The sequence below is a fragment of the Apus apus genome, chromosome 4 (genome assembly GCF_020740795.1).
Source record: "Apus apus isolate bApuApu2 chromosome 4, bApuApu2.pri.cur, whole genome shotgun sequence".
Taxonomy (NCBI): Eukaryota; Metazoa; Chordata; class Aves; order Apodiformes; family Apodidae; genus Apus; species Apus apus.
In genome coordinates this window covers 81,000,483-81,026,293 of record NC_067285.1, presented here as the reverse complement: position 1 = coordinate 81,026,293, position 25,811 = coordinate 81,000,483, and the positions used below count along the sequence as shown (strand labels likewise).

The 25,811-nt window shown below is 38.7% G+C and overlaps 1 protein-coding gene across 10 annotated transcripts in view; it reads right to left on the bottom strand.

The window, feature by feature from the left end:
• The window catches only part of TENM3 (teneurin transmembrane protein 3), a 503,658-nt gene that overhangs the window by 210,373 nt on the left and 267,474 nt on the right, over positions 1–25,811 (bottom strand). Inside the window, exon 1 of one of the 10 annotated variants that reach the window (XM_051617413.1) lies at positions 23,817–23,855. The exons of 8 other annotated variants lie outside the window; for them this stretch is intronic. The gene's annotated coding sequence lies outside the window, so the exon portion shown is untranslated. Of the gene's footprint in view, positions 1–23,197; positions 23,259–23,816; positions 23,856–25,811 lie in introns of those variants that run through there. One more of the 10 variants, XM_051617414.1, reaches the window with a different exon arrangement.

The window sequence follows — 25,811 nt, the reverse complement described above, 5'->3', positions numbered from 1 at the left end:
GGGAAACAAAAGCTCCAAGAAGATACCCCTTAGGGCAACAGTGACTGAATGAATGTCAAGAGCACCGAGTTCACTTGAATTCTTTTATAGCTTTCTATTCCAGCTATTGAACAGATACATGAACACAAAGTTCACATATTGACAGGAGTGTGGAAGGGGGTGGATGAAGACTCCAACTCAGAGGAAACACAAGGGGCAGCAACACGAGATGTAAATAATATCTGGGGGAATCAACACCTAGCATCTCAACAGCTACAGCATAGTCATGGGCTTCGAGTGAGCTCTGCCACAGAGTTCAGGAATGCTGCCTTGCACAGAAACAAGAACAAGATGGACTAAGGAGGAATAGAATAAAAGTGACACCACAGTGAGCTCATGTGACTAGTACACTGCCTTACTGCCTTGCTACTGTTTAGCTTTCAGAAGGTATTGATTTGAAAACATCACAGTCCCATTTGTAAATTTAACCCTTATTTGCACCAATTTCTTTCAAGGACTGTGGCAGCAAAAAAGAGACCACAAAACTGTAAGCTTTGCTTTAACATATGTAAGCCAATGCAAGACATCATAAAAGCACCATGGTCTGAACCACATGCAAACATTAAAAAGCATGTAATACTCAGAAGATCCAAATGATCAAAAGCTTAAAACACTCATTAGTATTTTCATGAAGAGACTGTCTTCACAAACACAAACACAGAATACAAAAGCCTGACATTGTTTGTGATTTCATGTAAAAAGAGATGCCACTATGCAGTTATTCTGTATAGAACTGTTTCAATCTGAAAAAGGTAAGATTGTTAGAAAAACTCAAACAGTTCAAACCACAGACAACATTAGAAATACTAGTATGGGAAAAAGATATAATCAATAACTAGAATAAGACACAGTATTTTAAACATTACGTTTTCATATTTAGGTTTCACAGAATGTAGAAAAAATTCAAGAAATTGTGAACTTTGACAGCATTCATATGAAAGGTTAAGGTTAGTGGAAGAAAATTAATTGGAAAACCCCACAGGACAGTAAATAGAGTGTACAGAAAAGCTAGAAGTATGGATAGTTGGGTCCCTTTCTAAGAAAGAAGAGAAAGGCTGGAATGCCATACAAAACAGACTTACTTGGCAGCAGCCCTGTGAGAATGGTCAGGAAATTTTCATCCTGTTACAACATCACAAAAGGAAACAAGCTCAATTGTGGTATTATTTTAAATTATATGGAGCGGATTAATTAATTTTACTACTACTCTCCTTAACAGGAGAGGGGAAGAAATAAAGTTCTGTTAAGTAAGGAATGCCAATAAAGGAGATACAGAAGGACCAAGCCTTCAAAGCCACATGCACACAGAAGTAGGCACAGGCATATTTGGGCTAGATAATAAAGTTAAATTAGAAATGCTAAGATGCAACTTAACTCTAAGCAGCAACTGTGCCAGACACCAATGCACGGAGTTCCTGCACATTCAATCACTCCTTCAGCATTAGGAGAAATCATAATGAAAGCCAAATTCTCTGCTGCTCTTTCAGGGCCCACATCCTACCAGTCTATGATATTTTTTACTGGAGTTGGTGTATATATCTCTTTTCTATCAATATTTTGCATTAATGAACTGTGCAGCTCTTCTGTGAAGGAGATCCTTGGTCAAAGTGCATTGCTGGGTCTTGTGTATTAGGCACTGTAATAATGTTCATAAGTCACTACAAATTAAATAATTTGTCCTCCCAGAGCTACTTCTGCTCAGCCAATACTATAAAGAAGTCAGAAAAAAATGGCTAGCCTCAGGTAATCTTACCTAGAAAACAAATTTTCTTCTCAATCACTGCAACTGCAAGAAACCACAGCCCAGCTTCTGTCTGTCTGCCCTAGTGGACAGAACACCCTCAGCTCACCAAGCAAGCCAGTTTTCAGGACCATCCTGTTGCAATGTCCTCCTACTTTGCCCCATTGCTTCTCCTGTGCAGTGCAGTCACACATGGCGCAGCAGAGGTTCCCCTTGGAACAGATTGCTCCACATTCTTAAGTCATCCAAATTAACACGTAACCACCAGACAATGGCATTTTATTACTGGTTGTCAAATGCAGTAATTTGAATCAGCATCTGTTTTCAAACAATTACAATAAATCTGGATTCCAGATCTGGAATCAATTTGTACTGTAGTCAATTTGATTAAATACAGTAAAATTTAACTATAAAAGGCGTTTTTCTAGCATTTGGATATTCTCTAGATGGCAAAATATAAGGCAGGAGCAGCCAGTAATGTGGCCTATAAATTTATTTTTCTTTAATCTCTTTAAATATTGCACCTGAAAATATTTTTTTAAAATTGAGATGAGAAGCTACAAGCTTTTATGAATTACAGAGATGTGCAAAAGTATGAAGGAAGGGCAAGCAAACACAAACCCACATCTATTTGCAGTCTCTCCTTCCTAACCAGCCTACCAACAGCTAAGGTTGAAGAAAAAACAGGAACATTTTGTATTTTATTCATAAATTAAAATAAAAATATATAATACAGATATGTGATTGAGTCATCCACCCTCATTTTTCATACAACCTCTGTTTTATATTACAAGCTTTTCAAGACAGTGCTGTGCCTCTATATTGTTGAAAAGTGTCTAGTACAAAAAGGCTCTAAAGATGTGTGGAGACTTGTGTGACTACTAAAATATTAATATTTCATACTTAATTTAAATATTTAATATTAACAATATCATGAGCAGCAACAAATATCTCTGTGGGGCTGTCACAGGTGTAATCTTGCCAAGGCAGGGAAAGTTCAGAAAGATGAAAGATACTGATGTCTGCAGATCTGTCCAAGCTACATGGAGAGGGCCCTCTTGGTACCCTACCCATGGCAGCTGCCATTCCCAGCACAAAATACAGGCTTGACAAGGTCTGCGTTTGCACTAAGCAACTTAAAAAATATAATTAAAAAGGATAATAATGCCTATTCTCAACTGTGATTCACCATATGCTCTAGCACATTTTCACACATGCACGGTTTTCCTTACCACTGGGTTAACCCTTCCCCACTCATCACAAAAAAATGTAATTAATGAAAGGAAGATATTGAATGCCCTAAAGTTATCCACCCACTGCAAAAGAGGGCCATCATGTGTCACAGTTCAGGACATGGTGAAGTACATACAGCACTTCTACGTGTGGCACAGGTTTAATGTTCAACTGAATCTCATTTATAGTCTACAGCTATGAATTAGAGATACAAATAACTTACTAAATTATCCCTCTTCTCTCCTTGCATCTATATCTGCTATTTCTCTGTGCTGTGTGCAGTCTACTCTTAAAAAAATTCTAGACCTTAGTTATAACTTCCTCCAGAGAAATGCTATACAGATTTTCTTCTCCAATATGTTTTTTTCCTAACATACACTGTAATTTCCCGCCTTATTTCTATTATTACTGACTATATATCACTTTAAATAACTCTGCTCTTTTCTGCTAATTGGAACTCTCTGTATTTGCCAGTTTCTCCATACTAGCTTGTATTGCTCCAGTGTACTGACTTGCAATAATTCCTCAGAAGAAAACCAATACCCTCATGCTGATGCTGAAACAGAAGGCATTGAAACCAGGATGAACTAAACAATTACAATGCTGAATTCATAAAGCTGTCCTTAATCCTAAACACAGGAATAACTGTATTTGCCATGAAAACAAAATGCACTAAAATGGTAAGCCTGGGAAGGAATACATTCTATCGAATGCTTAATTTAATTTTATAGTACAAGACCACTATTACTGCATGAAGAAGAGTACACTGGCTTTACCTTACTAAATGCAGGATACAGCCTCCTTGTAATCAAACACAACCCACAATTAATTAATTTCTCCTACATCCTGTACTGAAGAGCAACCTTTACAAAAACTACCTCTCAATATTCCCTAATTGTTCCCTAAATGCCACTTCATACGTGCAACTAGAGAAAACTAGGGTAAATGGAGGACAGGAAGGTGATTTGAGAGTCAGCCTGGCTTCATCAAGGGTGCGTACTGCCTGATCAACCTGGTAGCCTTCTATGATGGATTGACCACATCAGAGGACAAAGGGAGAGCTATGGATGTCATCTATCTGAACTTCTGTAAGGTCTTTGACATGGCCCCCCACAACATCCTTCTCTCTAGATTGGAAAGCTAGGGATTTGATGGGTGGACTGCTCAGTGGATAAGGAATTGGTTGAATGTTTGCATCCAGAGGGTAGTGGTCAACAGCTCAACATCCAGATGGAGATCAGTGACAAGTGGTGTCCCTTAAGGGACTGTATAGGAACCAGTACTGTTTAAGATCTTCATCAATCACACAGCTAGTGGGATTGAGTGCTTCATCAGGAAGTTTGCAGATGATACCAAGCTGAGTGGTTTGGCTGGCACACCAGAGGGACAGGAAGCCATTCAATGAGACCTGGACAAGCTCAAGAAGTGGGCCTGTGTGAACCTCATGAGTTTCAACAAGGCTAAGCTCAAGGTCCTCCACCCAGGTTGGGGTAGCCCCTGGTATCAATACGGGGTAGGAGACAAAGGAAATTGAGAGCAGCCCTGAGGAAAAGGATCTGGGGGTAGTGGCTGATGAGAAGCTTAACATGTGCTGGCAATGTGCACTTGTAGCCCAAAAGGCCAGCTGTAACCTGGGCTGCATCTAAAGAAGTATGACCAGCAGGTTGAGGGAGGTGATTCTGCACCTCTTACTCTGGTGAGACCTCACGTAGAGTACTGCATCCAGCTCTGGAGTTCTCAGCACAGGAAAGACATGGGCCTGCTGGAGCGAGTCCAGAGAAGGACCACAAAGCTGATCAGAGGGTTGGAGCACCTCTGCTATGAAGAGAGGCTAAGGAAGTTGGGGTTGTTCAGCCTGGACAAGAGAAGGCTTCGAGGAGACCTTATTGTGGCCTTTCAATACTTAAAGGGGTCTTATAAGAATGGTGGGAACAAACTTTTTAGCAAGGACTGTTGTGAAAGTACAAGGGGTAACGGCTTTAAACTGACAGAGAGTAGATTTAGATGAGATATTTGAAAGAATTTTTTTACAATGAGGGTGGTGAAACACTGGAGCAGGTTGTCCAGAGAGGTGGTAGAAGCCCCGTTCCTAGAAACATTCACGGTCAGGTTGAATGGACCTCTGAGCAACCTGATCTAGTTGGAGATGTCCCTGCTCATTGCAAGGGGGTTGGACTAGATGACCTTCAAAGACCCCTTCCAACTTGAACCATTCTATGATTCTAAACAGTACAAAATCCCTCAAGGTCAGACACTGAAAAATACACAAAAGAATTAAAATTTCTCACAGTGAAGAGGATCAGTCAGGATACAAGAGAGGTCTAAAATCATAAACTTCTGTTGTGTCATCTAAAATTATTGTACATTGTATCTAAAATAATCTAAAGTATGTTGGCTTTTGTAAATTTAGGTTGACCAACCAAAACCTTAACCTTCCATTGAAAGAGTAAGCTTCTCAGGACATAAAAGCATACTTATGCAAGATTCAGTATTTGGACTATGTGAATAACCAAAAGGACAAGAGTGGAAAGCTGTGCAAAAGATGGAAAGGTGTTCACTGAATAAATTAAGAGAGGTAATGGCTGAATTCCAGACTTCATTATCCTTGTCTTTTCTTTGTGCTCAGCTAAAATAGTTAATTTTAACTTTATTCCACAGCTTCTTGCCTGAAAAACGTCACGTACTGATTTTATGACATGATAATAGAATGAAGAGTTTTCAATGCATCAATATTTTGTAATCAATACATCGGCCTGTCCATCACAAAGCAATGATGGCACACCTAGAGAACAGTATTCTGGTTCTGCTGTTACACAGAAACCCTCATGAAAATAATAATAAAACCCCAAGTTATAAGTAGACATTGAAAATAAGCATATTTCTTTTAGGCACAGATTGCAATGTTTATTTATAAAGAATGTAACTATGCCAAAAATAATATTTTTAACATCACAAATGAGGAATATTACTTCCATTTCAAAAGAAATGCCTCCCCTAATGCTTTCTCCAAACATTCAAATCCCAGCTTAATAAAAATAAATGGCATCCCTCATTTCTTCAAAATTGCTTATTTGATAGCCAAAGGTTTGCTGTTCTAACAAGATACAAGCACTTTGAAACCCCATAATTATGTATTCATGTGCCAGAAGTCACACTCATCTTTTTTTTGCAGGAGTGGGTGAATGTAATAAATATATTTATAACTCTAAAATTTCAAGACCTCACTTTTGAAGCATGAAAAAAGCATAATGGCAGGTACTAAAAGCCACTGGAAACACTACAAAACCATTGTAAAGGTGAAATCTTATTCCCTTGGCATGTCATCTCCACAGCCATTTGCAACCACTTTTAGTAGCAACAAGATACTAACTCATTTTTCAGTTGTTTGCAATCTTATTTACACAGTGAAGCTACAGGTAATTCCTTACAAATAAAAGAGTTTAAAGAACACCTCCAGCAGCACATAATTGATGTTTCAATCCAAATCACAAATACTCTATACTTCAAGTAGCTTAAATGCATGAAATTCAATACACATCAGAAGAAAACTGAACACAACCTGCTTCCAAGAATTAGCCAACTGAACACAACTTAGGCTGCACATGGTTGTCATTCACATACAATTAACCAGTCAACTAATGCAAGGACTATAGGAACTTATATCTTAAAGTGACTTTATATTTCCAAAATGATGCAGTAAAAAGTTTATCACTAATAATTGAAACTTTACTGAATTTACCAGACTGCAAGGGCCCACTTTTTTTTTTTAATATATATTATGAAATTTTAATAAAAATACCCCTGAGGCATTTTTTGTTTTTCATGTGACTGCTGATTGCTCTTTGGTAGTCACATGTACCACAATCTCACAGAGCAACATTTAGATGCAAATGACATTAGCTTTCAGTTCATCAGTGAAGATACATTTGGAATTTCTTACTTAGCAGCATTTAGTGTCACAATTACTCAGAAACAAGATTTTCCCTATCACAGATCACTTAAAGTAATACAATAGTATGAGGTCTTCTGAAAAAAAAAAAAGTCATAAACCACTTAGGAAAATAGTTAAGCCTGTATTTGATAGCAGCTATTTAGCATAAGAAGACTTTGAATTTGACTATGTAGAGGGTCTGGCATAACATTTGCATCAGACATTCTCAGCAGTGTGTATATATTTAGCAATATGATATGAGATGATCACCATCAGCAGTTTGTATCTGACATTTAAGAAGACATTAATAGCAACACCAGAAACATGACAAACCTTGGGCAACAATAATGGAAAAGTAAAATGATGCTGTTATAATTAGGTTTCCAAAAATAAACCCAGCATTCAGTCATATCCTTCTACCCCTGCACCTATAAGCCCTCCAGGAAGCAGCACAAATTTTATTAAATATACACGATTAAGTATACCACAAGTAGGGCAGTTAAAAACAAGACTAGAGTTCTCCAAATTACTCAGAATACTTTGATCAAGTACTAATATATCATTTTATTCCAGCACTCCTCACTCTACCTTCCCTCAGCTCCAGCCAGGCATTCCTGTACCCCCTTCCCTTTCTTTACTACCCATCTATCTGCATGGGGAGCGGATTTGACCTGCTAACTCTACAGAAAACTATGTCCTTCTTTCCTCTGCCTGTTTTCTTCTGGGTTATGTTTTTTGCAGCAGGGAACTGTCAACTCAAGATTGGCTCAATCCTTAGAGCATGACTCTGCCCAAGATTTAAGGTAGTAGTGGGAGGAACAACTTTCCTTTCTTACTCTCTCCTGCACAGTCTTCTTTTAAAATATTGTCTACTACACTCATACAGGGACCTCCCATATAATAGAAAGGATTTGAAGCCTTGTACAAAATCTTGTTCCACTTGCAAAAAATGAACCCCTACACATTTGGGTTAGTGAAGAACTTGTCTGTTCCAGTACTAGACCCAATGTTTGTATTTCTTAAATTGCCAGTGCAGGTAGAGCCTTCGCCAAAATTTTGACATAAGCAGCAATCATATTATTATGGTTCCCACATATTATTATCAACTAGCAGGGCAGAGTAAAAGGGCAGTGCTTGATAAATGGAAAGCCTTAGGTAGCCTGCAAGTGTGTAGAACATCTAGAAGCAGCAGTGAGCTGCTCTGAAACTGTGGGTGACAAGCTTGAGAAGCAGTTATGACTAAATGGCAAGCTAGAAACTAAGACACCTTGAAGTAGTATGTTCAAAGATATTGGAAGTATGAGGTTTTTGTTTAGATCTATGAATCACTGCAGTTATTTGAAAGCAAGCAAAGTTCAGTTGAGAGTCTTTATTTTCTTGCACAACATCCGCCTTTATTTGCAAACAAAACCCAGTATTTTTTTTAATGCCAGTTCTTCTATAATCCTCATCAGGTTTTGAAGCAAAAAGGGAAGTAATAATAAAATAGTTCTAGAATTGGGATGCTGAAATTTTAACTGCTCAGATAAATGCCAGTCATTCATTCTTCACTCTTAATAAATATTTCCCATTTAGAATTTATCTCATCTACTTCACTGACTTAGAACTTGAGCAAGAAGTTTGAATCGTGGGGGTTTTTTTGGTTTGGTTTTTTTTTGTTTTTTTTTGAGGAAGGCTAAGGTAAAGAATAACAATGCTAATATAGGTCTAGTAATTAGCCACAGCCTCCACATTATCTCTTTAGAGGTGATCACAGGTAATCCGAAAGCATTTTGAAGCCAAAAAGTATTTTTAATTGAAACGTTTCAAGGCTCATAGTTTTCCTTTAATATCAGAATAAGTACATAATAATAATCTGAACTTTGAAGAGGATTTGATCCCTCCTCCCACATCAACTTGAAAGCACAAAGCATAAACATATAGGCTCCAGTGCAAAGTGCCAAGGTCCTGGTTCCTCAAGATAGCAAGTAAACTAGCTTTCATTTCCTAAATCCGTATTTTCCAACATTGCCATCCACACCAATACTGACTTTGGATTAGGAAAGGCCAGGGCTGAGCAGAAGAGCAGTAACGATAAAAGCAGATGCACATCCATATCAGCAGCTGCTGTGGATTAAGTAGTGAGGAACTTCTTTAAAGTTAATCCTGCAACCAGCCCTGCTGTTGCTGAAGACACTATGTACAGCTCTCACAGGACAGCCCAAACACAGATTTTTCTCTCTGCTCGGTGACACTTATTCCACACCCAAGAGAGAATCTGTATGGAAATCTGTGCTCCCATAACTTAGTATGTTTTCTAGCAGGGCACTGAACAGAAAGGTAGTTTGAGGTTTGTTTTATTTTAGTTTCCTGAAAAGGAATGGGCCCTGTCCCATAATCTCAAGTTTTCAATGGGACTAAAACAAACTAACTAAAAGGTGATTACAAAGGATAAGGAAGAAAGCAGAGATGGAGAGGAAGGCTGGAGACATCGCTGCTCACATCTCCCTGAAATGCCAGAGATGCTCCAAGCTTTTCTCCTGCTTTCTACTTTAAAACAGCATACATTGCTTCAAAAATGTCTGGTTGTCAAGTCATTGGTCTGAACCAGTCCAGTCACAGATGAGCCCAAGGTGAAAGCAATGCTAGCTCCAGGGAGACAGTAAAGAGGAGCCCAAGTTAATGACCAACCAAGCAACAAAAAAAGTCTATGGGGAAAAAAATGAGGAGGTAAAAAAGAAAACAGAGCAGATATGAAGGAGAAGGGATAGGAAAATTAGGAAGATTTCAGAACAAGAAGTGGAAAAAAAGCAAGTAGGCTTCAGGTCACTTCAATTGAGCTTTCAGCATGAAGTATGCTGGGCTGCATCTCTCCTCTTCAGACCAGAGGAACTGGCCTGAAGCTGAGGCAGGGGATCTTCAGATTGCATATTAGGATGAATTTCTATACTGAAAGAGTGGTCAGGCATTGGTACAGGCTGCCCATGGAGGTAGTTGGGTCATCATCCTTGGAGGTACTAAAGAAATGTGTAGATGTGGCACTTCAGGGCATGCTGTAGTGGCCGAGCTGTGGGGTTTTTTGTGGGTGTTTTTTACTGGAGTGTGTGTGGTTTGTTGTGTTTGTTTGGGATTTTTTTGTATAGATGGTTGGACTGGGTGATCTCAGAGATCTTTTCCAACCATGACAATTCTGTGATACTCTTGTGGGGTTGTCCCTCCACACCAGGAAGAATGGATAACACAGTTAACAAAATGCAATTAGGGAATTAAGCACAGCTCAGAAATTCACAAGCAGCTTCCTCTTTAGTGAAAAATCAGCTTGCCTGGCACCACACCAGTAAGGAGAGAGTATAAAAGAAAACTGTACTCCATATGCCAGAGGTGGGGGAATGCGGCGAAAGAGATTTGCTCTTCCTGCTGTATGCTATCTGACAAATACTTTGTCCAATATGAGGAAAAAACAGCAGTTATTTTATTTGATCTTTTTTATACAGATGGTGTTTTTGTTTTAAATTAATGAATGCATAGCACATTGAGATATTAGATGTAAACTGCATGCATTAAAGAAGTTTTAACATGAGGATGAATTGCTATTTTCTTCCCATTTTAAACATACTTTAAGCATATTTCTGACATAAATACAGGCCAGCTCAGTGCTACAAATCATTATATAAACTCTAAACCAGCACCTTGTTCCAGCTACTTGGATTTGTCTTTTTTTTTTTTTTTAAATAAAAGTCCCCATGATTTAAAGGCATCAAACAGACAAATCCTGCCAGAAAATATTTTTGTAACAGTGACAAGTAATGCCTACATCAAGCACATCTAAATCAAGAGCTTGTCATCAATGCCTCTCTCAGCTGTGCAAGCCACCCTGAGAAACAGCACGTACTACATGAAGTAGTAGCACAGTGTGCATGGATCACCATTAGATAAACTTGCAAATCCAGGTACTTCACCCTTATTGCAACATGGCAACATAGATGTCAACTTTCCTCTTCCTTGTGCTACAACTCTCCACCCTATTCCAGGCAGCCAGCTGAATCAGAGTTAAACCAAGATTTAGCTCAGAGGGATTTTTTTGTTATTGTTGTTTTTGAGGTGCTTGGTTGGTTTGTTTCAGGGACAAAACTTAGCCTAAACTGCCAATACAGCGGAGGTGAGACTTTCACGGCTGGATATAACTGTGATTATGCATGCAGGGGAAAACATAACATGTAAAAGCTTGGCTTCTCTCTGCAAGCACCTGTTTTATGTCACTGAAGCACCCCTACAGTGAAATCAGTACGTTTAAAGAAGCTAGGGTAATACTTCCTTGGTTTAATTGAAAATCTTTGGATGTGTGGCCACTGACAGTATTTTCTTTGCATAGGCAATTATTTGTTGTTTTGAGTTATTTTTTGTTCAAAATACCCCCCCAAAGTTCCCAGTGAAAATAACGTGAAGTAGTCAGCAAAATATTAACTACCTAGATATTATTATTTGTTACAAAAACTGCAAGAAAAAGATGAACATGCATGTGATAGTAGACTAGTTTTTCTAGTAGAAACGAGAAAAAAAGTAATGACACCTCTAAATAAACATATTTATGCCAGTAAACGTTCTACCAGAGATACAGTTATATCATCATCATCAGAAGCAAAACTCAGTTAAGACTACAGAAGCAAAAATTCCTTCACTGAAATCACAGTTGCTTCTACCACTGCAAATGAGCAGCAGGGTTTGCTGATACCTCCGCTGACAAACATTTTGGGAGAAGTTAAGGCTGTAATGTGTGTTCCTGTAAGACCTATACTGTACCAGAAATGAGAGCAAACAGCTTATGTTTGCTCTCATTCTATCCTGAACATGTTTTAGGCAGTAACTCTAAATTTATAACCTTTCACAAGACGTGATCCACTATTTCATTCTGGAAATGTATCTGCAGTAGCCAATCAGTATCTTTTACAGTTGAGAAAAGGTGCCACCGCTTTAACATATTCTTAGTATTTACAAACTTAGGTTTGTAATCAAAATGCTGTTACTCGACATACTAACAGATGTGTAATTTTACAGTATTGATGTAAATTTACACACGCTACTAAACCACAGATACTTCAAGAATTTTAAGATTGTTTTATGTTGTATTCAAAAACCCAGTCTGCAATTCCTCTCTCAGCTCTACGGCATGAAGAAAAATATCTACTCAAAATATTTCAGCTGACTAGTCTGACTCTCTGACTACTCAATTTTTTTATACCTCTTCATGCAGGAATTTTGGCATTACACAAAAAGCCTTTTAGAAATGATGAAAGGAAAACATTTTTCTGGTCCTTGGAGGCCTACACATTTAAATTCTGTTCATTACTAATGAAAGTAATTTTATTACTAATTTTCCACTCATATTACAAAAGAATATTATTGGCTACAGGTGTGAGTTTTAAGATCTTAACATGTTAGACTCAAGTTTTAATACCAGGCATAGACAAGTATGAAAACTACTACTCAGATTATGTTTAAATTTTGGGAGGAAACATGTGAGGAATGTGCCTTGCCAGGATAAGACACATCCCATTGTATTAGGATTTCTAAGTCTCTTTGGTTTAAACTGCTCAATATTCTTCAAGGAATGGCAAGGACTGCTGCTTTTACTACCTTTATTACAAATATTAGACCTATTTGTGATTTGAAACGCAACCACACTTGTAACCTGTTGCTATTAAAAAAAAATAGCTTGTAGTCAGCTCCTAATAGTGTCTGTAGTATTTTATCATTCATATGCTACAATGAAAATAATGACTTGAAACATCATTTTTCTATATGTGAATGAAGGAGTTTAAAATATCCCCATTACTCCGCTTTCTGCAAATCCTTCTTTCAAGAGCGCTTCGTGACAGAAGAAAAATAAACCTGCATTTGAGTGCTTTCCATCAATTGTGAAGTTTGAAAGAAAGAAGAGGATGCTTCAGAACAACAGTAACAACTCTAGGTAAATGGCTTTTTCCCCTTTCTGGAGGTTTTCACAGAATGAAAAGGATAACAGTCCTCAAGTGCTGACCATCTGAACGGTACCTACAATTAACATTACCTAACCCATAAAATAAACAAACAAATATGTTACCTTATGAGTTTCAAGCAAGGTCTTAGACAAATTAAACACAAACAAGATGTCTGTTTCAGGGAACACTACTCCAGTGGACAGCAGTTCCAAGATTAAAGATTACAGATGTTTGTAATAAAGATATTTTAAAAAGGAAAAATCTGATTGCTACCTTCCAATACACTACCTCTTTAAAAACTGATTTACTGTTGTAGGCAAGTGAAGACCTGCTAGTTCTGTAGGTGTAACATAGCAGGGAATTTGTCTACAGAAGCAAAGTGTCTCAGTCATAATCTCCTGCAACATGAAAACCTAAAGGTGCTTATTTCTGATTATATTGCATTTTAAATATTAAATTCTTATAACAGCTCCTGGCATTCCTCTGCTGGAGCTGTCATTTCCACTATGCATTCCGTTTCTCAGGCATTTGCAACTTAGCAGTTTTAATTCACATCTGGCTGAAATCTGGTATACTAGTCAGTGTGCACATAAATTTCCCTGAAAAGGTGGGGAAAAATAAAAAGCTTCAGATTTCTTCCAGCTTGTTAACCTTAACAGTCCAGGCTATTTTAATAAATGTTAATATTCCAATTTAAAATGATACTGTAATAATCAATGCCTTGGTCCAAAGTCTGGATTAGTGGTTTCCAACCTCAACTGCACCAGAGCTATGCTGGCCTTATTAGGTAGCTCTGTGCTGCAACATGAAACTGGGGATGCTGGGTTGTATATTTGCTGAGACATCTGAATGAAACAGGGAGGGATACTCTCAACCAACAGTTCATGCTATCTGGAAATAATTCTGGAAGGCAATGATTCCAATTTTGCAAGAAGAGCTGGAAACTCCAGAGATTCAGACTTCAGGGAATTTGAGCCGTCACTTAAAATACACAAGCATTATCATAACATCTTATTAAACATTCTTCAAATAATTGCAACATACCCCTGAAGTTTAAACATGTATATAATATGCTCTAATAACATTTATCACTTTTGAAAGTGAGTTCATTAAGCTCCCCAGAATGCTAGGCATAGTCTGAATGATGTAAGGACTCCTGTCTTACGTGGAGTACCTAAAATACTTTCAGGTTTTCTGTTAGTAGACATGAAATAGCTCACAACAGCAGGGATTTTTAAGTATGGATACCTGAAGTTACAAGAAAGGGAGAGCTGTAAATGACTGATTAATAGTCAATAGCTTAATTTTCTTAAAACAGAGCAATGGTGGCTTTATAAAAGGCAATGTAGTTCCAACCAAAACAAAAGCTAGCTAGGTTCCTCCTGTGCCACAGAGAGATACTGAATAATTTTATTAAGTATGAGTTATCATTCACTTAGAATGGAGCTGGGCGCATCTCTTCAGAGGGGTAGCCAAAAGGGAGTATTTATAAATTTTTCAACCAACTTAAAATCCAGTTGCAACAATACGAGTATCATGGTACACAGGTTTATGCCTTTTAGCATGGTGTGTGCATATGGGAAGAACTTATTTCTATGATCTAAAAAAATGTATTGCATATCCAGCAGGAAACATATAAAAAAACTTCTTGCTGCTTAATCATCTCACTTGAGAAATTAAGCATGACCACTCGTATGAGCTACAATTTAAGGGTCTCAAAAATGTAGAAATGTATATGAAAATGAAACAGAGCTGAACTTTTTTCATGCTGATTTCATTAAAAAAGGAGGAACAAATTGGACAAGAACTGGTACGTGTAGCCACTCAACTAGGCTGAGTGCTGAACAGGAACTAGCACTTCATATTCTTTGTGGTTTTGGTTTGGTTTGGTTTGTTTGTTTTTGGTTTTTTTTTAATAGCAATAAAAAAACCCAACTCACTATTCTAAGAGATATATGACAAAGAAACTTGAAGCCAAACGCATAATTCAGATGTCCACATAGCTGAAAGTAAATCTGTGGAATCAAGAGTGAGTAAAGGGGAGATAACTGCTACCTTTTAAGAAAATGGGGACATCGTGCTCCTGACAGACCACACTGAAAAGAAACAAAGAAAATGAACAAAGAAATCCAGATCAAACTGGGATGGTGGTGTGAAAAATACTGAGACAGACATACTGAGTGAATTTGTAGTTAGGTTTTGCACTATTATGCTGGAAAGTGTTAATGGCTTCTGTCAAACACAAATTAGTTTAGAGCAGACAGGCATGTCCCTGCAAGGGCCTTTGTTTTAGTCTTTCCCTCTTATCCCTGTCTTTTCCCTCTCATCCCAGCCTGAGGCTCAATGCTTACATCTGTACTGCCTCAACAGGAGCAGTTTAGCAAGCTTGAGTGCAAGCACTGGCATACAATCATCAATAACTTGAAATCAATAGTGGTTTTCCTGCCTTAATTTTAGGCTCTGACAAGCAGTCCTCTCCTCACATAACATCCACCCAGTTTAGGGAAGGATATGGACCAGGGACTGCTCCCAACAGGTCATATGAATGAGGTACCTGGGCTGTTGGTGAAGTGCATGTACAGATCAGTGATGCTTGTGCCTTGACTTGTTCCCTTTGTAGCGTAGACATAGACTATACATCTACCTCCCTTCTAATTTTACTCTTTACAGTAAAAAAGAAAGGCAGTCCAGCTGGTCTCTTATCTCCCTTTTTGTTGCCCTCTTCCAACATATTTCAGGATTTGGGAAAACTGAGAAAGTATTAAATGCCTCGTGGCTGTAGCTGCTAGCCAGAAGCACACCCCCCGAGAGCTGCACGCAGGCAGAATTGATACTTCCCAATATTTATCAAGCATTACAGCTTCGCCAGGCTTCTGGATTTGCCAACACCCACAGCCTACTGAATTGTAAGACAGTTTTTAAGTTTCTGGCAGCGGTTTGGTATAATGTTACAAAGTTGCAGTGCCACAAGCACAAGTGGAACATTAGCCAGCTGAGTGTAGGGTACTCCTTCCCTAAAATGCAAACCTACACACACACATGCTGTTTCAGACTCGCAGTGCTCAGTCTACAAAATTAATTAATAAAGGTTATCATTATCATCCACAGAACTATGGTAATTCACAGTCCACTAAAATAGAGCCCACAGTATATTTTCATATTTCTTAGTAAAGATACCCATGTAGTTCATTGCATACAAGTTTAATATTGACCACACTTGGCACAAGAACACAGATGGAAACTTCACCCCCATATAAAATTGCATGCAAAAAGTCAGGAAAAAAAAATATTAAAGAACAGGTTCTAGCACAAGTTCTGCTCTATGCTGCAGAGAGAAACCAAACACTCAGAAATATGGATTTGTTACCTGTTATTTATAGGGTACAGTCGCACTACAGGAAACAAAGGCAGACAATATACAAGCAAGGTGAAGAATATTCAGCTCTGACTGGTTTCACCAAGATGACTGCAAGTTAAACCAATTACCTCATAGGCAAAACCATAACTTTGTCTAATGTGTGTTGCAATTTTTATTCCTTTTTTTCACCTCATGTAACAGTTTCTGTTGCCACTGGCTCTGATCAGCAGTATATTAGGATTAGGTAGAAAGGACTAGGATTAGGGAGTAATATAAAAACTGGAGGATAGTAATGAGAAATGAGAAAAGAGAATTGATAAATAATATACAGGTGTCTTCTGTGAAAAGCTGGGAGAGTTGCTGACGAATAGCTGGAAATACTATCAGAATTCCACTGAAAGAAAGAATAATCTGGGAAGAAGGGACTAACTACATCCAGACAGGAACCATCACTCTGAAAAGTCTGATTGAGATTCCTTGACCTCAGGAGAAAAAGAGAGTGGTAAATACTGTGATCTTGCACAAATGAGGAGTAACAGGGTTTGCTGAATAAGACTATTTGAAATTCTCTAAAATGCCTATTTATGTCATGAACCTTACTGTATGTTTTGAAGAAAGGATAGCTGTTAAAACTCTCCTGGCAATGAAATACATGCCTGGCTCCATAAACCAAAATGGTCAATGGAGAACCAAAAGAAAAGGAAGATGAGGGAAGGAAAGAAAAATTATTTAAGGTACTTCTAGACTATGAAAAAGACTCAAATATTGACAGTGCTTTTGGTACACTTGTCAAGGAATGGTGGGATCCGCTTCAACACAAGATACACCAACTCACAGCCTGTCTCTTATTTAATAAGAGAGATCTTAAGATTCAGTATCATTACAAGACAATGGACAGGTGTATCTGTGCAGTGGTCTTCCATCAATTGTGCTGAGTTATTTTCCATAGCCTGCAGGATATTATCATTACAAAATGGGTCCTTATACGCAGTTGATATTTCTCTGGTCCTTAATTTCACTTTATTGCATCTAAATCTACCATATCAGCCCACACGGTCTTTAGAAATCTTGCAGATGGTTCTTCCATCAGTGCAGATCTGTCAGGTGACTATGCTATATATATTTTCTTTCTTTTCATCTTTTCTTATAAATCATATCCTCTAGTATCTAATAATTTTTAATGCTCTGCTGTGAGCTTCAGCCAATTAACCTATATCTTAAGGTGCTCAAATTTAGATCCAGTTTTCCTGACACTGCCTTCCCCTGTATTTTGTACATTTGTTTTAAAATTCCCTTAATAATTACGCCAATACCTGTACAGAGAGTCCTATAAAAAGAACAACTAGCACTGAGGTCTTCTTAAAGCCAGATATTTAAAATTACACCATTTGTTCCAAATCAGTGTAGTTTTACACAAAAAAAAAAAAAAAGAATTAGAAAAGACAGCTAAAATGGAGAGAGTTGAAGACAGACAATTCAGAGTACTTTGATTAAAGATTTAAATTAATGTGCAACAGCTAAAATTTTACTTTTGGAAGCTTTTAGGGCATCAGTATTGACTTCTGTTACAAAGCCTAATGATGCAGAAATTTAAGCACTAGTTATACATTTTCTAAATTATTTGTTTCCAGCTTAGCCACAGGTCTTCCATGGTTTGAGTATCTTTATAAAAACATTAATACACACATGTAAAAACAAATAGTGTTTCAGCTGCTAAGGCTAGAAGTTGGGTTGACTGTCCTTAGAGTAACTTAAAAACTGTTTTAAGAAGTAGCAGAATAAAGGCTTGCATGAATAGAAAACAATTATTATCTGTTCAGAGATCCTTAAAGACAGGTATATGACAGTCAACATTAAGGTCACCTTAATATGAAACTTAGAGATATCTCCTTATCTCACAAGCCAAAGGATGAACTCTTAAGTACTAAAATTTGCCATTATTAGAAAAGTTCATTTCAATGTTCAGCCTCTAAATCGTTACCTGTTATTAAGAAAAATCAGATTTCAAAGCAACAAGAGCAGACTGTGATAAAACTATTTGAAGTACTCTCTGGCAGGGATAAAGCCAGCAGAGAGGTGGCTGTCATAAAATAGCCAAATGGCTTTTTCCACCTCCATCAAGGTCACTATACTGATGATGTGCTCAATAAGATGATAATGCATTTAACCACTTTCCTTGCATCTGACTTCGACCTTATTGCAAATCCAAATGGCCTTGTTTAACTACCTTGGCCTTTCAACATTTCCCTGAACAAAGATAATTAAGGAGATATACTGCCCCCTACTATCACAGGAATTGAAAGACAAATAAACTTTTAAGAGCGCAGCCAGGTGTCTATTGCATTAATGTACAATGCTTAAGCAGGGGGTAAAATGAAATAATGGTTAAATAATTATAAAAGGTTAACAAAGTTAACTTTGTTACATAAGGCAATTCTGTTTTATTTAAAAGAAAGAGCATAAAAGGCTTTTCAGACTACTTTTTACAACTCCCTGGACACCAGTCTTTTTTTAACATGGTTTCTGACTAAGAGGAAAAATGTTTTGCAAAAATTAACAACTCTGAATTTCTGCAGATTTGGAACTGGCTTTATTTCATACACAGGTACAATAACATTTTATGAAAAAGCAGGTCTTTATTGGTAGGCCAAGAACTACTCTAATGAAAACATTCCCCATTCATTTTTTTCCTTTGTGTGCAGTCAGCAACTCTACTAGAGATGCAAATTAAAATAGTTTAAAAATTAGTTTGGCAGTTATGACAATTTGGAAGCCTAATGTAATGCTTTCCCATAATTTATACAATGATGAAAAATGACCAAAAAAATTTGTTCTATAGTAGCAGTTACTTTCTTCTTGAATTTTTATTCATATATATTATTGCATACCAAAGCATTCTGCAGGACACTAATTCTTCTTCATATCAGGACAGAAAAAAAAAAAGACAGTAACACACTAATAACAACTGAAATGAACAAAAAAGGAAATGATTTAAAAAGCAGACAAAGCAGTTGGATGTGCTTTTTTGTAGCTACATGGAAGAGATCTCCTATTTGATTAACCTTTTTTCTTCTGTTTTTCTTTTAAACATCTTTGAAATATTGTTGCACGGGCCTGAATCCTCTGCAAGAGCCACGAAGAGGCAGATCAGCAAGTTGTATCAGGAAGATAAAAATATGTAACTCACTGTTGATGTGATACTAGATATGTGAGCTTACTGCTACTGCAAAAATTACTGTTCCTTTGCCACAGAAAATACAGTAAACAGAAAACATGTTACACATATTTAATCAGACCTCTACCACAACACAGATCTGCAGAAATTACAACAATATCTACCTTTGTGATTTTGTCAGGCAGTCATTACTCTGAGTTGTAGACTTAGTTTGTCCAAATTTCAAAGCATTCTGGCATTTAGCTAAATCTTTTGCTGTACCTTCTTTATCCAGACACAACTCCTGAATACATCATAATTTAAACCTCCTGTAAAGACACCTCCTACTACCCAATTAAAAAATCAGTGCTCCTACCATCACTGATTACCACATCAAATACCTGAAAGTTTGCAACGATTCATATACAATTGCTATGCAAAATCTTCTCTAATGCATGCAACAAGTCATAAACATCCTTTCACTCTTGAGCTAAGCATCAACATTGCAATCCTGTGTTCTGTTTCCCATGTAGCTCAAACTAGGATGATGCACTGCTCCAAGTACAAGAACTCTACTTTCTCACTTTCAAAGGACTTGCTTCACAAACCATCTACTTGATAGCAATTTACACAAAACAATTTTATTTCCGTTTCAAGTTTGGATTGTCACCCTAGCCAGCCCCGAAAGAAAACTATGTTGCTACCTTGTTGCTACCCCCAGGAAATGTTGAAATTTTCCTGTACAATTGCACTTTGAATTATTTCAATCTTAGACACAGAGGATGAATGATTATCTTCTACTCATTCACAACATTTCAGCCACCTACCTGCTCAGCTCAGAGTTTAACATGGGTAAAGATTTCTAAAGGAACACAAGAGCTAATTTTCCCACTTGTCCCTAACATTTAAAAAGCTTCACTTATGGAAGCTGGAAAACTACAGAAGCATTTCATTAGCACAGTTACTTTATTTCATCTTGATTCCTTATTTTGTATACAAATCTTCAAGTACTCAAACCTAAAAGGTGTACACATCCTCACACCATGAGTGAGGTCACCAGCTCAAAGCATTATTTCCTTTTACATCACTGAACATACAGAAGCCCTCTTGCTATTCTGAAATGCATAAATCTGTAACCAGCTCTTGAGAAAGTCTTTCATTCAAACCCACACAGACTGCAGCCTATAGCTGTATTTAGAATGAAATAACCAGCATTAAGATATTTGTAGACATGCACAAAAGACAGGAAAGCTCATGTCGTTTCTCATTTGGAAAACAATACTGTGCAGAATTATTTTCTGGTATCACTGCTCAAATACCTACACTGTCCAAAGTGGACATATTGTGATGATTTATTTTTTGTTGTTTAGTTCAACAAGTGAATTGGGATGCAAAACAAGTTACAGGAAGAAAACTTGAAAGTCTCACCTCAAAATTGCTTATCAAGTAATTTCAGTCATTTGGTAAGTCCTGTTAAATCTTCACAGATGCACATTAGAAAGGCAAGAATACAGCTTAAGACAAATTTAAGTTGGGTCAGTTTGCATCATCCACTGATGTGTGCTTAGCAGCATTCTTACTGTGGACCTTTAAAATTAATCCATACCTGACATGACATTTTATATTTTTTTATAGCACCAGTGATGATTTTTTTCAGACAGCTACTATGTCAACTGCTTTTCTTTAAAAGGTGAAAAAAAGGGGGGGAGCAGGGAAAGAGTATCCCATTCTGCATGGAATGTGTTACTTCATGTGTTCTCAATTTTACTGGAAAAAAGTTAGAAAGTAAAAATGATAAGTAAGCCAAAACTATCTAAACATTACATTTTTTGGTAAAGGTTCTACCGCTGGAGATTTTCTTGCCAAATTGTAACATAGCCTTTTTATAACTCCTTGAAAGGAAAAAGCCTATACTGTGACATATACGATACCATTCTCGACATAGAATTGCAGTGATTAACAAAAAAAAAAATAATTTAACATCTTATTTGTAGTTACTGAGCTGCCTGACAGTTTTGAGCCCAAATTTGATAGATGAAAAAAACGGTAAGCTAGATTTTCTGATCTAGTTTGAACATTTTCCCCTTCCCACGTCTCACTCAAATACTTTAACCTGAACTTACTGAGGATACAGTAGATCTGTCTTTAAAAGCAAAGAGGGGAAAGTGAACTACATCAGCTACGTGCACACCAAGGAAATAAACGTGGCCTATTTAGCACCATCACGCAAATATACAAATGCTTACCTTAACGAGAACTTTTACTTAACATCAGGAAATCAGATCCTTGCAGCTATCAAGTGATTAATGCGCTTTCTAAAGGACAGGGACTCTTGCCACCTTCGATAATTTTTCCACGATTTTTAGTGAATTTATTCTGCTGATAAGGGAGCTTAGGAGAGAAGGTGCTTCCCTTCCTCTCCCTCCATTGTTCTCTACCTTCTAAGCTAGTTAACAGATCGAGAGCAGCTCACTCTTTGTCTGAGAATCTGGTAGTTCACATCCTAAGTTTCTCTCACCACTGCTGAAATATTGGAAAGAGAGGTTTCTGAAAGCTTTCCACAGTATCGGCCACAAAAAAAGCACGAAGTTAACAAAAGGGAGCTATTACCACAAAGTGTCAGGTTTGTTTACTGGAGCAGATCGGTGTTCCCCCAAATCTCCAAAGTTCAGATTTATTGTTTAATAAACTGTTAAAAAAATGGGAAACGGTCTAAGTAAGGTGAATATAAGCTAAGATGGTTTAAAAGAACACACACTACAGACAGATGAGTAGTTCAAATTCAGATTCATATGAATTATCAGGAAAACTAAAACTTAATGGGCACAAAAGCTTCAATGGTATGTTCATGCACTGGAATACAGACACTATACATTTAAGTAAATTTAATTGCTGACATACGTTTCTCAGGTTTATTTTTCCCAATCCTTTCTTAAAGTCTAGTCTAGCAACTAACAAACAGAGGTCTTCAGATGGCTCACTGAAACATTTAAATCTGGGGAACAAAAGGTTTATTTTAAAAATGAAAACCTTGGCTTGTACGACTCCAGACGTGAATCTGCTTTCAATTACTGAAAGTATTTCCACTTCAGCGAAGAAGGATCAAATCCTCAACTACACCATCTTTAGGCAATGAATTTGATTATACTGAGCTTTAAGCATACAGAATGACTTTGTGACACAGCTGTATATTCTAAACATATCGTTTATTAGGTATACAAAAGAAACTAGCACTTTAAATGAGAAGCAGACAGAAACGCGGCTGCTCACGGCAGCCACTGTACTTCCATACCACAGCTCTGCTTCAGGGTTGGTTTTTTTTTCAGGTGCTCACATAAATGTCAAAGATTACACTAAGCTTTAAATGAAGGATTTTATGATCCTTTAGAAATTAACCTAGGTCGTTTCCCCCCCCCGCCCCCCCATACTTTTATTGGCACAATTTGCACTGTTGTATAGTTACGTTTTTCTTTCTAGACTTTTGAACTAGCACTATCTCTCCACATCCCCCCCCGCTACAGTACAGCAGGTATCACAGCCTCTAGGATGCGTAATAATTATAAGTACTTTGTACTTTTCCCATTATACAAGCATTACAGAGCTAGGCGAGGGAACTCAAAGGCTTACACTCGGCAGCCAGATGCAACCCCTCCAATGCAAATGATGCAAAAACTTCTCATTTCTTAACATCTCCGATTTCGCAAATCGATCCTACCGCATCCCAGCCAAACACCGGGCCGGGCTCTTTGAGCAGCAAGGCAAGGAAGAGGAGAAAAGCGGTTACCTCTCGGCTTAGCAACACTACAAACACAAGCCTCGCAGTCCCCGGCTACCCCCGCAGGGTCGGCGGCTTCTCGCAGGGCTGCCCAAGCTGCCAAATGAGCCAGCACCGCCCCCGCCCCGCGCCCGGGGGCAGCACCACCTCCCCCCCCGCACCCGCCGCCCCGCCCCGCGCCCCACCTCGCCGTGCCCTTCCCGCCGGTTCCGCTCCGCTCCGCGCCGCCGCCTGGCCCCGCTCTGGCGGCCCGCCCCGCGCAGCCCCGCTCGCCCGCGGCCCCGCGCAGCCGGCCCCGGCGATAGGCTGAGGCGGCGGTGTTTCCTCCCCGGCGGGGAGCGGGGGCCGGGCTTGGCACCGCCTAACCCTTTCGGGGCCGCGGCGGTGGGCTCGCCGCGAAACGGGCGTGAAGCCTACAGCGGGAAGTGGGGATCTCCGGGGAGAGCCGGAAGGCTCCTGCTCGGGGAGAGCGGAGAGAGGACGAAGCCGCCCCCGCAGCTCTGCTTGCGCGGCTTGGCCAAGGCACCTTAGGCGGGGGGACGCGGCCGCTGCGGGGATTTATCGCAGAGCAGAGCCCTTCCGTGACACAAACTTTATCTGCAGTGCTCCTTCCCGCACAAATCCTCACCTCAGTCTCTAAGGCGTTTAGGGAAATGAGAGTCCGTCCACGTTTACAGAAGGGGGACTCCCGTTCGGACACGCACGCCTCCGTGTCCACCGGCAAGGACGAGCGTGGTGTCTCCCCTGGCGGGGTGAGGGACCTTCTCAAACCAGGGCCTAGACCGCGGCGCGGCTGCTGTTAGGGCACAAATGTTGCAGCCGACTCTCTCAGGCACCTACTGTGCTCTGCTTGAAACAGAAACACGTTCCCCCCTATTTACCACCTCAGGAGACGGCTCTCCATTCACATCTGTATGGGCATGAATATAATAAGCTCAGCTTACTTCAAAAGACTCTGCTTGACAATTTATAATGAAGCTGTTGGAGCTGCATCCTGATCTGACTGGACACAGAATCAGGTGCATTGCATTATGCATCGTAGCTGTCAGATAAAGCTATCAAATAACAGATACACAACACAGCATTCACATCACTCTCCATTAATTTCTGAAATACTGCAGAGAGCCAGAACAACTAGATGCCTACAAAATACACACAAAAATGTACTCGTTCAGAATAGAAAATCCTATTTTCAGCTGGTAGTCAAACTTAAATTAGTGCCTCTGTCTTTAGTAAAAGAACCAGATTGAATAAATAAATAGTTTTTAATTACCCCTGTGTGGAACTTAGATCTCCTTTAAGATGTTTCTGGGAATGGTATCTGCAACTTCATTCTTATGACAAAGAACCTTCTTCTAAGTTGGCTTAGAAAGTACAGGGATATGTAGTAATTCCTACAAAACTTCTATCATCTTGTGTTGTTTTTTTTTTTACCTTGGACCTTTGCTAATTACCAACTAACCTTAACTCTCCTTGCCCTATTACAATGTCCATTGCTGACACAGGCCAAGTTACCACAGCAGCTATCCAGAAGCCCCATCTTGCCAAAAATCATCAAGATATTGTCAATTACTATGGAGGACTTCCAGGGAAAATAATACCACTCCAGAATATGCTTCAGCACTGTTACATAGAAGGCTGCAATAAAAGCACATATTTTAGATGTATTATTCATATGAAATTTAATAACATTCAAAAAGCTTACACAATTTGTGCTCATCTGCAACTTCCAAGAGAAACAAAGACAACCGAAACTGCAGAATTCTGTGAAATGGGGTAAAACGAGCTACGTAGCCAGGTCCTGATGACGGCAGTCTTGGCTGGCAACATGGAAAAATACTGAAAAATTGCAGAAGTAATAATGGCACTAATACTACAACTTGAATTGAAGCTCTTTGAGGTGAGTTTGCAACTGGTTACGTGTGCTTTGACTTAGCACAAAGGAGAAATGGTAATACAGTCACCATTGACTTAAACTTTGCTCCAGCTTCAGGAGTTTGTGCTGAAAATTAGAAACTATTTGCAGTTCAAATTCTGGAAAGACTCACATCTGTGATAGCTGCAACATTGGCCAAGAAGAGAAGTATGGGATGAAACAATGAGCAAATATACTCAGTTAAGGAAGTCTCTAGCAATACCACAGCAACACTCAGTCTCTGCATCTCTTGCAAGAAGTCTAGTTGTAATAAATGGGGTATTAGATCACACCAGTACCATTTTCTAGACTCCTTGAACAGATAAACACTTTTGGCCACCAAAGAATCTACTAAGTAAGGAGGCTGGTCTAGATGATCTTTCGAGGTCCCTTCCAACCTCTAAGATTCTGTCATTCTGTGAAGTAGGTAATTAATTCAGGTGTATACCCTTACAGATATTGAAAGAAAGAGGAATGGGAACTGGATGCTTGGAGTCAGATCATGCAGAGCTCTAGAACCCCTTTGAGAATTACTGCCCCCAGAGAGCACCTCTAATTGCATTTCTACAGAAGACCATCATGGACTCATACAGGAAGCAGGGTTCTCCCAGATGCTATGCAAGACACATGTTATTCAAATGATCTTTCAAAAAGAAAGTCACCTTGTGACTACTCACCCATAAGCTCTACACTGTTTCTTGATAATGA